Raw genomic sequence first — 13,801 nt, forward strand, 5'->3', positions numbered from 1 at the left:
TTCTTGGCTCTTTGTTTCTTCTGGATGGAGCAGAAGAAAGCAGAAGGTAGTAGAGAAAGGAGGAGTTGTGTTGACTACAGAACTTACCAAGTGGTGACTTTAAAAACTCCCCAGTGTGGAAGGCAGGAGCAGGTGGGACTGGGTCAAGGGCATTTTATGTGGTGGGGGGGTGGGGGGGTAGAATCTAGGGAACCAACCTAGGTTCCTCAAAGTACATTAAAGGACCCCAAAAAAGGTCTTTAGAGGTTTGGGACCCCCAAATACCAAATACTAAAAATACAAAATCTTTACATTCACATTTTTCTAAAACCTCTAGAAAGGCAGGACTTTTCTGGGGCTTTTTGTTTTACCTTGAATCGCCCTTGGCTCCCCCATCCTTTTCCTCTATGAGTCATTTGTCTTGCTTTTGGTCAACACGGCTTCTTCTTGGACCTTCAAAGATCTTGGAACAACCTGAAAGAGTATTTCAATATAGTAAACCTTGGGTTTTTTCCCCAAATACTAAAACCAAGGATCAACTGTACATTTAGTGACAAAACCTACTGCTAAAATATTATTTTAAAGTGTCTTAAAAGAGGGATGAACTTAAAATTCTTTCTTCTAAAAAAAAGTAAGGGGGCAGAGTTGGGGCAGCATTTCTCCAAATAAAGTTCAGCATCATAAAGCAAAAACTAGGAATGAGATAAAGGCCAAGCTGTAGCGGACATACTGACATCCACGTATACTTTTGCAAAGAAAATATTTTGAAAATCTTGTCCTTTCCTCCCAGCTCCCAGCTTTAGTAATAATAGTTTCCCCAGATGAGTATTTCAGCACTGCTCTCTGCTCCAAACAAACAGTGATGGGCTTTATTCAACATCCTGAGAACTGTAATTAGACCACTTTTTCAGTCACATGTGTAGATGCCACAAGGATCTGTATTTTTTGCCAGCATAGAGCACTATTAAGAAAAACTTTTAAGATGAGAGCAATACTAAAAAAAAAAAAAAATGTCTTTCTTAGAATATGCCTGTCAGAGCGGCTCTAAAATCCATTCTCTTATTTTTTGGAGATACAGGAATTTCTGTGCTTCTGCAACTTTCCAAGTCAAATAACCAATCCCAAAATATTTAGCACATTTAACAGGATCCTCATAACATGACGAATTGCAAATGACAGCTTTTTCAGTTGAAAATATTTTCAAATTAGAAAATGCCTTAAGTAGTGCATCAAAATCAATATTTGCAATGGGCGATATTATTTATAGATGGTTTCACAGGCCAGCCAAGCCTCCCACTCCACCCCAGGGGCCCCGAGCCAGCTCCACCTGGAGGCTTGGGCCTGTGCATTGAGACACAGAATGCAAATGGCCCAACTGGTGGGGCAAAGGGTTTGGGAGGACACGGAAAATGCAAATTCTTGGGGGGAAATTGGGAAAATTAGGATACAAAACCATATATAGAGAGTCTGATTCCAATATTATATAAGTGTTGGAGAAGACTCTTCAGAGCCCTTTGGACTGCAAGGAGATCCAACCAGTCCATCCTAAAGGAGATCAGTCCTGGGTGTTCACTGGAGGGACTGATGCTGAAGCTGAAATTCCAATACTTTGGCCACCTGATGCGAAGAGCTGACTCATTGGAAAAGACCCTGATGCTGGGAGGGATTGAAGGCAGGAGGAGAAGAGGACGACAGAGGATGAGATGGCTGGATGGCATCACCAACTCAGTAGACATGGGTTTGGGTAAACTCCAGGAGTTGACGATGGACAGGGAGGTCTGGCGTGCTGTGGTTCATGGGGTCACAAAGAGTCGGACACGACTGAGTGACTGAACTGAACTGAACCAAACTCCAGTATTATATAAAAAGAAAATAAAATGAGTGAAATGCATGAGGGGGAAAGACGTACAAACGAACTTAATGACAAAACAGAGGTAGAGTCACAGATGTAGAAAACAAGTCTATGGTTACAAGGGATGAGGGGTGTGGGGGGATACACTGGGAAATTGGGACTGACACATACACATATGTCTACTACATAAAGCAGAAAACTAATAAGAACCTGCTGCCTAGCACAGCGAACTCTATTCAATACTCTGCAATGCCCTATATAGGAAAATAATCTAAAAAAAAGAAAGAGGGGATATACGTCTATGCATCACTGACTCACTTTACTGTACAGCAGAAAGTGACCCTGTAAATCAACTATACCCCCCCCCCAAAAAAAAAAACCAAGAGGGGAGAAAGGGGAGGAGGAAGAGGGCTCTCAGGAGGTTCAGTTCAGTTCAGTTCATCCACTCAGTCGTGTCCGACTCTGCGACCCCGTGGACGGCAGCACACCAGGCCTCCCTGTCCATCGCCAACTCCCAGAGTTTAAAATCAAAGCCGGAAGTGGTCCTCAGCTTTCCAGCATGAACTACAGGGAGTCTTACTTTCTCCCTTCGAATCATGGCTATTTGCCAAATTTCAGAATCAAGAATACTCATCTTGATAGTCACAGAAGAGCTACATAGTGGTCAGTGGATAATCCTAAACGCATCTGCAACGCGCTGTCTTCACAGTGATGGGAGAGAGCCATCTACCCATGGAACCCAGGGCCTCCCTCCTGGGTGACAGGCTGCTCTGCAGGAAGGGGGGGTGGTGGCGGAGGGCAGCCTGAATTAGGCCACGCTTTGCCTGGCAGCACAGATCTTGAGTTAATTTAAGGTGTCTCCAAATCTCCTCCTCTTTAAACCTAAAAGTCGATATTGATTATTTCTTGGTTGAATGCTTTCCACGGACAAGGGGTTAAAATAGTATTTAGTTTCCAATCACTGCAAAGGCAACACAAGTTTTAAAAGCCTGGGCTCCAATTCCCTCTACTGTGGCATCCTATAGTACACTTTGGTGCCCAAACCTCTTCTCTGCCAAGAGAAACACTTGATTTCCGATGGAATATTAGTGGGCTCGACTTAAAGACAAGAGCAAAGGCCAGAGACGATTCTCTGTGCAATGGGTATTTTTCAATTAGCATGATAATGTTGTTAAAATCTCATCCACCCAGAGGGCACTTTATCTGACAAAGTAAATTATCCGTAAGCCAGCTGAGCGGCCTCCAAGGATCCAAGAAGATGTCACGAAGTCTGGGGAGAGAGAGGCTTTGCCAGAGAAAGGCACGCTACCAGCCGCGTGAGGTTAACAGCCGGCCCAATCAAAGCAGAAACGTCAGACAATTATGCAAACCAGACTCAGGAACTCAAAAAACATAGCCATTTGAGAACTCTGCTATGAGAGCAAACTGCTCGAGCCAGCTGAACAGAGCCCCTGGGTCCACAGAGAGCAGATGACAAGAGGCATGGCGCCCAACCCTGTCAAGGGCAAGTGGCTGGAACCCCAGTACCTCCCAGAAGGGGTGAGCCCGGCGTCCTGCACAGTGACAGGTAGAGGAACACACGTGATCGTGATCGGTGAAAAAGTCCCCTCGGAAGTGGTCACGACTGAGCATCTCAAGGGCAAAGTTTAATCTGCAAAGCAGTCACAGGGCACAGAGAGACCCAGGCTTGAAGCCAGCTTGGTTCTGACCGCCAGGAGCCAGCTTGGTTCTGACCGCCAGCAGTCAGCAGACGGCCCGTCTGCAATGGACAGCGTTTGTGGCCGTGCCATGCAGACAGACACAAGCGCCTCGTGTTCAGAGAAGTGCAACCTTCCCGTTCCCCAAACACGCTGGACCAGAGGTCGCTTCCTACGCACAGAGATTTTCCTGGCCACCTGTGTCAGCAACAGTGAAGGCATCACAAACTTAACCTCTGGGAAGATGGACAACCAGCTGTCCCAGAGAGTTGCCTTCTCACCAGAAAAAACCCTGGACCTTGATTGAACAATAGCCGTCACTGGTGAGAAGGCGCCATGCCCACCAGCAACACCAAGGACGGTGATGGTGAATGGTCACAGAGGACCCCACTCATCCGATTACAGCCCCGTCCCCATAGGTGAGGTTCCCAGGTGGCTCAGATGGTAAAGAATCCGCCTGCAATGCAGGAGACCCGGATTCGATCCCTGGGTGTGAAGACCCCCTGGAGAAGGGAATGGCGGCCCTCTCCAGTATTCTTGCCTGGAGAATCCCATGGACAGAAGAGCCTGGTGGGCTACAGTCCATGGGGTCACAAAGAGTCAGACACAACTGAGCGACTAACACTTTCACTTTCCCCATAAATGGCAAGGGCAGCAGACACCGTGGCACCCGCTTCTCCTAGCAGAGGAAACCCAATGCCACTTGGGTGTGTAGCCCAACCCCCAAAACACCCTGGGGAGGGCTGACCCTGCCCCAACTTCAGGGGCAACTCCTATCTCTGGGCACCCATTCCTCTTGCCACTGGTTGACTTAAAAGGGAGCATGTGATATCATTTGGGCCAATTCAACCCCGGGGGAAGTGACAGGAAGACTTCTGGAGAAAATCTCCTGGCCTACATCTGCAACTGTCCTGTCTGTATGACCCCTGAGCCATCTCAGGATAAAACCATACACCGTGACATCTGGGAAAAGGTGAAGGCAAACCTTGGGATTCTGCTTAGGATGCAGAACAGGATGAGTCAGTCCTGAAGGCACAAGGCATCGGTGCCTGGTGTCTATGTTCAAAAGTCTCTGCCAGGAATACAGCAGTGTCGATGTACAAAAGAACCACCTTCCTCTCCTTGATTATCTGTACGCAACTCAAACAGACACTGTTTGAGGCAAGAGTACTGGAGTGGGGTGTCATTGCCTTCTCCGGAGAGGAGTACAGAAAAGGCAGCAATTCCATCTAGCATCAGGGAATGGCGATGCCTCTTCCAAGGGGTGACATGTTATGGGCGCTTGGTATTCCACAGGTGGGAATGGGAGGAAGATACATAAGGTAGAGGAGACAGATGAGCAGAAGTATGAACGCGAAAGGGAGGAACACTGGAGAGGCTCTTCGGCTACCGAGCACAGTGCAGAGATGTTGAGTGACTTACTCCTAAAATTAAGAAATTACATTGGTGTGTGTCTCTTTCCACAATCTAAGCTCAACCTGCCCTTCAAATTCATTCATTCATTCAAGTCCTCCATCCATCCATCCATCCATCCATCCATCCATCCATCCATCCACCATCCATTATGCATCATCCATCCATTTATCAACATACACTAAGTCAATTTCCTCCAAGTTTAGTCACTGAACTAAGCACTCACTAGAGGTGGGCTTTGCCGTGAGTTCAGGGCCGAGTGGGAAACACAAGGGTGTAAAGGCACAATCACAAACACCAGCACCCCCAACACCTTGCTTGACCCTCCAGCTGCAGAAAAACTCCCACAAGGGAGCTATGCAGGCGGGATCCAATTGAGCACAGCATCTGAACTACTTGAGAGACTGATGGATGGGAGCTGGACAGCCAAGCACAGGGCTAGGAGCAGTCAGAGAATTAGGAGAATGTCAGAAAAGGTCCTGGCCCTGGATGCCAAGGAAGGACCTTCAGTGAGGCAGAAACAGTTCACATCATCCATCTGCAGAAAGCTGAGTAAAAATGAGCAAGTCAATCAACCAACCACTCAAGTTGAATAAACGGTACTAGATGTGACAAGTCAACAACCTCTGGGTGACATGTGGCCAGTTTCCAAAGGTTCACTAGCAGAACGTTGCGAGGATATGTGAAGGTCAACACAGGCTATTCAGCAAAGACGCTGATGGACATGGAGAAATCGGGAGAGTGTTCAAGGGAAGAAGCACCACTGTGTTCACCAATTCAACATTTGTTGCATGCCTACTGCGTGTGAGAAATAGCCAGCAGCCAGGGTTGGTCCCATGGTTCAGACCCCGAGCTTCCACTACAGGGGGCGAGGGTTCAGTCCCTGGCTGGTGAACTGAGATCCCTCATGCCACACATCATGGTGAAAAAATATAATAAAGTAAAATAATCATTAGAAAGAAAAGAAACGGCCAACAGCTAGAGTGCACAAGACTCAGTCCTGCCCTAGATTAGATGACAGTCTAATTAGAAGAAGGTTTATCTCGTTTGTCTGGCTGGTTTGTTAAGGATGAGAAAAGGGTGTATTTACAGGTAGGATGGAGGAAAAGGCATAAAAGCAGGAGCCTGGCAGGTTACAGTCCTTGGGGGTGGCAAAAGAGTCAGGCACACTCAGCAACTGAGCATGCACACACACACGAAGTAACTATTTCTATCACGGGCAAATTCAGAAAACTAACAGAATTCCCAGGTGCAGAGATGAACAGAGACACAGGCCATCCTTCCAGCAAGTCTGCAGGCACCACCAGTCATGGTGCACCAGAAGCCCAGCAGAGATGGAGGGCCCTGATGCTACTGGGAAGACACAAGGTGACGGCAAGGAAATCTGTGAAGATCAGCCAGACGGCAGCTCTGCCAGCAGCTGAGCCCCTGTGACCCGTCGCTGCGGGCAGGGCAGACACTTGAGACATGGGGCTGCAGAGTTCACAGACGCGGCAGCGCTCTCAAACAGCATCTGCATCCACTCTGCTGCTTCCTGAACCCACCCGGGGTCCACATCGTTTGCTGTTGTTGCTTAATCGCTCAGTCGTGCCCAGCTCTTTGCAACCCCGTGGACTGTAGCCCCTCGCTCCTCTGTCCGTGGGATTCTCCAGGCAAGAATACTGGAGTGGGTTGCCGTTCCTCTCTCCAGGGGATCCTCGCAACCCAGGGACCGAGCCCAGGCATCCCACACTGCAGGCAAATTCTTTACTCTCTGAGCCACCAGGAAAGCCCGTAGTATATATACATATGCATGTCAATTCCAATCTCCCATTTCATCCCACACCTGCCTCTCCTTGTTTTTTTTTTTAATTATTATTCCTGAGAAGAGAACACAACAAATCTAGACAGTAATGTTCCTTTGGAGCCCGTGATATTCTAGGAGGAGTCAACACTGGGTCTTTCTCTCCCCTAGGCCCTGTCATGGGCACCTGAGAGCTTCCAACTGATCAAGCTGACTGCGGAGAGGGAGCAGAGGCTGCCCCCTCCCGCCGAGACGAAACACACAGCCTCGAGACAGCTCCCTGGCCCCTCGGCCTGGGGGCCATGGTCGGCCTTGAGGTCCCCAGGAAAAATGAGGCATCTGAAGGAAAACAGGCTAGATTGGAAAGGCGGGTGACATCAAGAAGAGGGAAAACAACTATAAATACTACTTCTCCCCCATTTCACACTGAGCCTTCTGTTAAAGGAAACACATTTAACAGAGTCGGGTTTTTTTTCCCCCGAAGCTCAACTGGAAAAACATAAATATTTAGTCATTTCATAACGGCAGACAACTGACAAGTGGGCCACAGATTAAAGGAACACGATGTATTTCTAAGAAAGTCCATCAAACAAAATATATCTTTGGGAACAGAATCCTGAAGTCTGTTTTAGAAGCAAATTTTGGCCTTCAAAATGAATTTTGTCTTGATGTAATCACAAGGTCACATCTTAAGAGATAGCAAGTGTATCGATAGCCATCTTTGTGAACAATGAGGTCTGTTTCACATTTTTATTTCATGATTTGTTTGTGTCATATTTTTAAACTAACAACACTGGGCAGAAAAAAAAATTAGAACATTATTAACGTATAACTGGGCTTCCCTGGTGACTCAGAGGCAAAGAATCTGCTTGTCAATGTAGGAGACGTGGGTTTGATCCCTGGGTCAGGAAGATCCCCTGGAAAAAGAAATGGCAACCCACTCCAGTATTTTTTTTTCCCACTCCAGTATTCTTGCCTGGGAAATCCCATGGACAGAGGAGTCTGGCAGGCTACAGTCCATGGGGTCACAAAAAGTCGGATACTACTTATAGCAGCTAAATAACAACAGTGCATAACTACCTTAGAGGTAGCATATAAAATAACTAATTGCCAAGTTCATTGCTATTGTAATTAACATCTCAGTATCATAACTGAGAAATGTGAACTTCCTGAGTGGCAAGAGGATTTGCAACAGAGCAAAGGGAAAGTAAATTACATTAATAGAGAGATTGCATGTAAGGGACCCAAAGGACAATAGAGAGCAACATTTTCAGATGAAATCCTTATCAGCACCCTCAGATGTCATTATTTTGAATAGAGTTTAAAGAGACAGATCAGGAGAGTGAGAAGTTTTTCCTAAGAAAAATCAACTTGATAAAGGCAGAAAGAAAAAAACATTGAGACTTTCTAATAATGCAGATAATTCATTAACTAGCTGTCTTTACTGCTCCACTGTTAAAAAACAAACAGATCGCCAAATGCTTAAAGAGTAACAAGCGGGAATCTTTCCTTGTGCTCTGTAAGAGGGAGGAAATTCAAAGAACCCTGAACTCGTCCTGAAGGTCGGTCTATGCCCGCCGGCTTGGCTGAGACACCCTGGCTCCCAGGTGATGGCATTTTCACCACCAGGAGCACGGAAGCCAGCTTTTCCGTTTCTGCTTGACTTTTGACTCATTTAAGAGAACTGCATTCAAATTGCCTCATATGTACTGGACACACTTTGGAAAGAAAGATCGTTAAACCTTCTTATGTATTTAAACAGAAATTGTGAGCCTCACCACAAATGCCCTGCGCTGACACTCAGGACGTGAGGTTTGCAACGCGCCTCTGACTGCACAGCGGTGCACTCCCTCCCCCAGATCACTCCAGGAAATCCAGCATCAGGGAGCCCTGCAGTTCCATTCAGTTCAGTCCCTCAGTCATGTCCGACCCTTTGTGACCCCATGGACTGCAGCACGCCAGGCCTCCCTGTCCAACACCAATGCCCAGAGCTTGCTCAAACCCATGTCCATCGAGTCGGTGATGCCATCCAACCATCTCATCCTGTCGTCCCCTTCTCCTCCCACCTTCAATCTTTCCCAGTATCAGGGTCTTTTCCAATGAGTCAGCTCTTCACATCAGGTGGCCAAATTACTGGAGTTTCAGCTGCAACATCAGTCCTTCCAATGAACACCCAGGACTGATCTCCTTCAGGATGGACTGGTTGGATCTCCTTGCAGTCCAAGGGACTCTCAAGAGTCTTCTCCAACACCACAGTTCACAAGCATCAGTTCTTCAGTAAGTGCGAACTGAGGACATCACGCAGAGAGCCATGCACAGGGGTGAAGCCAGAAAGCAGTTCCTCGGTGTGTCCCTCATGCCTTGAGGGAGAGTTACTTAGCCTGTGGCCTCATGTTTCATGATACAGAATAAAGGGCACTGCGTGTGTGTTAGTTGCTCAGTCCTGTCTGACTCTTTGCGACCCCCATGGACTGTAGCCCGCCAGGCTCCTCGGTCCATCGAATACTCCAGGCAAGAATACTGGAGTGGGTTGTCATTCCCTTCTCCAGGGGAACTTCCTGACCCAGGGATTGAACCTGGGTCTCCCGCAGGGCAGGCAACTTCTTCTTCACTGTCTGAGTCATCAGGAAGGCCCAGAGGGCAACGTAGCAACTAAGATAAGAAGCACTGGGACAGCTCAGGGATGAGGAAGAGACAGCTTCAGCTTTGGGTAGTCGGATTTACATTAGATGATGAAAAACAGGAAGAATGTACATAGATCTGAAGGAGGAGGGCAGTCTAGGCAGCTCGAGTAAGTGATGCAGCCATTCAAGTGGTACAAGACTTCGGAAAACATGTCTACAAAGGAGACAGAACACAGTCACTTCCACATGTGAATAAAAGCCTCTGCCAACAGCATCCTGGTGGTGGTTTAGCGACTCAGTCGTGTCCAACTTTCAGCAACCCCATGGACTGTAGCCCACCAGGCTCCTCTGACCATTGGATTCTCCAGGCAAGAATACTGGAGGGGGTTGCCATTTCCTTCTAAAGTGGATCTTCCCGACCCAGGGATTGAACGCTGGCCTCCCGCATTGCCAGCGGATTCTCTACTGACTGAGCCACTAGAGAAGCCGCCAACAGCATGACAACATCTAAATAATCTTTGCCCTCCCCTGCGGCAGTCAAGGGAGAATGGTGCAATGGCACCCCACTCCAGTACTCTTGCCTGGAAAATCCCATGGACAGAGGTACCTGGTAGGCTGCAGTCCATGGGGTTGCTAAGAGTCGGACACGACTGAGCGACTTCTCTTTCACTTTTCACTTTCATGCATTGGAGAAGGAACTGGCAACCCACTCCAGTGTTCTTGCCCGGAGAATCCCAGGGACAGGGGAGCCTGGTGGGCTGCCGTCTATGGGGTCACACAGAGTCGAACACAACTTAAGTGACTTAGCAGCAGCAGTCAGGGAGGACTTTTCAAGGCAGAGCAATGGGCCCAGATAGAGGTTTGTGGAGAGAAGCCGGCTCAGTTCCTCACACGTTCTAGAAAAGTGGAGAAGTAACAGAGCCCGCGGTGGGCTGGTGGACACCTGGCTGGACCGGCAGGAAGGCTTGTGCAGATGGCAGACGGCCAGACGGAGCCAGAGGGAGGGCCCAGAAGGACAGGATGCAAAGTGAGACCCTTGCTCTGCAAACAGCAACGGGGGATGTTTGCGCCTCTGTAGAGGGGAGCATCCCATGGAGGCTTCAGGGAAGATTCCCGAGGCGGCTGACCGCAGAGAGTGAGCTGCCAGAGTGGTCTAGCTGGAAGTGAAGGCAAGGCAGCCGCCAGGAGTAGGGCGGAGGGGAGAGGACATGCCAAGAAGAAAGTTCCTCGGGAGAGAGAAGAGGGGATGGCACATGGGGAGGTGGGCTCTAGGTGAAGACGGGGCATCCTGATTCAGTCCAGGGATGACCAACAGCATCTTCAGGCCCCAAGCGGTGGAACTGGGCGCGATGGACCGGAGCTCCAGGGCTGGGTCTAGGGCTTCTCGGACGGAGCCCCAGAGTGCTGCAGAGAGTTCCCTGGGGTGGGGGCCAAGACAAGGGCCGGGAGAGGGGCTGCAGGGAAGGGCTCCCCGCCCTTCCGGGGAGCTGAGCCCGACCCTCGGCCTCCCCACACTCGATCCTGCTGAACTCGCGCTCTGCTCCATCCAGGGGGGTCAGCACCTGAGATCTGCTGAGTTTTCTGTTGGCCGGGCTCACTCGATATGAGGATGACGTTCCCTCAGCACTCTGCTTCCTCTGGCTGCGAAAAAGAGTCATCACATACCTGGACTCCCCTTTGCCAGCCTAACCTTCTGAAATGCGACCAGGTTTGGAAACAGGGAAATGAGATCTTCTGGGCGGGCTCCTCCGTCTAAAAAGAAGATGGGTCCCTTTTCCCTCTGGCTTTATGGCAGATAGAATATCTTCATCTTCAAATTTAAAAAATGCATTAGAAGCCAGTTAACCCGGCAAGGCTGCTGCAGTTTCCCTAAGTGGTGGGAACAACCTCGGGCACCATCCAAACAGTGGCATTAAACACGGACTGGGTCACTGAGCACCCAGGAGGTGATTATCATGCTCCTCACTTCTCTGATAAAGAAGCGGAGGCCTGGGAAGGTCACAGATCTGATAAGTGGATGCGCAGGGATTGGAACTCAGGATTCAAACCAAAGCTCCATCTATTCTGTGAACCTTGCCGCCTTTTCTGTGGAAGAAAAGTCACACGCTGGTTCAAGAGCAGAGAAGACAAGTGGGAGGTGAGCTTCCCTGAACCCTTTCTGTGTCATCTCCACCGCAGGGCCCCCTCCTGAGAGCCACGGTCCTCTTTCGGTTAAAGTCCAGGATGAGTGTGAAAAACCAGAGACACCACTTGGCCAACAAAGGTCCATCTAGTCAAAGCTATGGTTTTTCCAGGAGTCAGGTATGGATGTGAGAACTGGACCATAGAGAAGGCTGGGCGCCGAAGAACGGATGCTTTTGAACTGTGGTGTTGGAGAAGACTCTTGACAGTCCTTTGGACTGCAAGGAGATAAAACCAGTCAATCCTAGAGGAAATCAGTCCTGAATATTCATTGGAAGGACTGATACTGAAACTGAAGCTCCAATACTCTGGCCACTTGACATGAAGAGCTTACTCACTAGAAAAGACCCTGATGCTGGGAAAGATTGAGGGCAGGAGGAGAAGGAGGCAACAGAGGATGAGACAGTTGGATGGCATCACTGACTCAATGGGCATGAGTCTGAGTAAGCTCCGGGAGTTCGTGATGGACAGGGAGGCCAGGTGTGCCCCAGTTCATGGGGTCACAAAGAGTCGGACACAAGTGAGCAACTGAACAACAAGAGGATGAGTGAAAAGATGTCCCTTAGGGTAGTGGTGCACAACCTTTTTGGCACCAGGGGCTGGCCACATGGAAGACAGTTTCTCCGTGGATAGGCGGCGGGAGGGGAGTGGTTTTGTTTTCATCTACAGCTCACCTCCTATGCAGCCCAATTTCTAACAGACCACGGACAGATAACCGGTCTGTGGCCTAGAGGTTGGGGACCCCTGCCTTAAAGAGCTGAAAGTCGTTTACACTGATCACTCAGAACCAACTCATACCTCAAAGGCAAAACTCTACTCAGATGGGCACACACAAGTCAATCTTTGCTTAAAGCCCTCCCAGTCTTCTCTGAAGACTCCCTGAGCTTACTAGACATCTCCGAAATGCTAAGTTCTGGCGATCCAGTCTCCGAATTAACATCCTAAAATCTCAGCCGGCCACTGTGGCCTTCCTGGGAAGGGTCAAGAGTGTCATTTCAGATGGGGCCAGGTCGTGTGGACCCTCCCATGAGGAGTTTCCCTCACCGGTGCTTCAGACGTGCTGTGGACGCAGACGTCACACCACCCACTCTCCACCCCGTCGTGTCCATCCACGTTTACCAAAAACGCACGGCAGTCAGTCAAAAACGCCTTGAGGCCCTTGCAGAGCAAAGCTGTTCAGTTCAGTCGCTCAGTCATGTCCGACTCTTTGTGACCCCTTGGACTGTAGCCTACAAAGCTCCTCTGTTCACGGAATTTTTCCAGGCAAAAGTACTGGAGTGGGTTGCCATTTCCTTCTCCAGGGGATCTTCCCAACCCAGGGATCGAACCCAGGTCTCCCGCACTGTAGGCAGACGCTTTACCATCTGAGACACAGAGAACTTCCCCCTAAACAACAACATAAGTCTGTTGGGAGAATTAAAGGAGCTAATATATTTAAAGAACTTCCAAGAGTTCTTGTGATATAGCAAGTGCTCAGTAAACACGAACTATTGGATTCGTTGAATAAAATGGTTTATGGAGAAGTTCCAAGAAGCTTGGAGGGGATTACCTGTGAATTTTAAATACTCGGTCCACTGGAGTCACCCTAATAATTACCTCTTAGAGGTCAGTTGGGCTTCCCAGGTGGCACCAGTGGTAAAGAACCCACCTGCCGATGCAGGAGACATAAGAGACATGGGTTCGGTCCCTCGGTTGGGAAGATCCCCTGGAGGAGGACTCAGAAATCCACTCTGGTATTCTTACCTGGAGAATCCCACTGACAGAGGAGCCTGGCAGGCTACAGTCCATGGGATCGCAGAGTCGGACACGACTGAGCGACTCAGCACACTGCATAGAGGTCAGTCAAAGGTGAGTGCTTCCAGGGAGTGTGGATTATGCACCCAGGGTATGCACTCCTGACCTCAGCTTTGCCAACTAAGGGGTTCTGCAGGATGGGTTCTCGAGGAAGCAGAACTTGAGTCAGAGATAAAGGTCTAGGGCATTTGACAGCGTGTGCTTTTGGAATCAGCCTTCGTGGATGCAGGGTGAGGAAGCAGGCCTGTGCGGGGAGGAAAGATGAGCTGTGAGGAAGCCCTAAGAAAGGTCTCAGGCCACCCCTGGGGTACTCTGCCACTGATCTGGCCCTTCAGAGTTGGGGGGCAAGGGCAAGGGGCCAGGCCTGTAAGCCCTGTTGTGTGCTTAAGTCTTGGCTAAGCTGGCGCCCAGCTGTTTGATCAAACACCAGTCTAGGCTTCGGCTCTGTTGTGATGGCATTGTGCCAACATGGTCAATA

General features: G+C 49.2%; 1 protein-coding gene across 4 annotated transcripts in view; it reads right to left on the reverse strand.

Moving 5' to 3' along the window:
- Positions 1–13,801, reverse strand: part of ERG (ETS transcription factor ERG) — a 317,528-nt gene that overhangs the window by 236,934 nt on the left and 66,793 nt on the right. For all 4 annotated transcript variants that reach the window (XM_065943104.1, XM_065943100.1, XM_065943099.1 and 1 more), the window contains exon 2: positions 351–453. The gene's annotated coding sequence lies outside the window, so the exon portion shown is untranslated. The remainder of the gene's footprint in view (positions 1–350; positions 454–13,801) is intronic.

Source organism: Muntiacus reevesi, chromosome 8 (assembly GCF_963930625.1).
Source record: "Muntiacus reevesi chromosome 8, mMunRee1.1, whole genome shotgun sequence".
In the NCBI taxonomy this organism is placed as follows: Eukaryota; Metazoa; Chordata; class Mammalia; order Artiodactyla; family Cervidae; genus Muntiacus; species Muntiacus reevesi.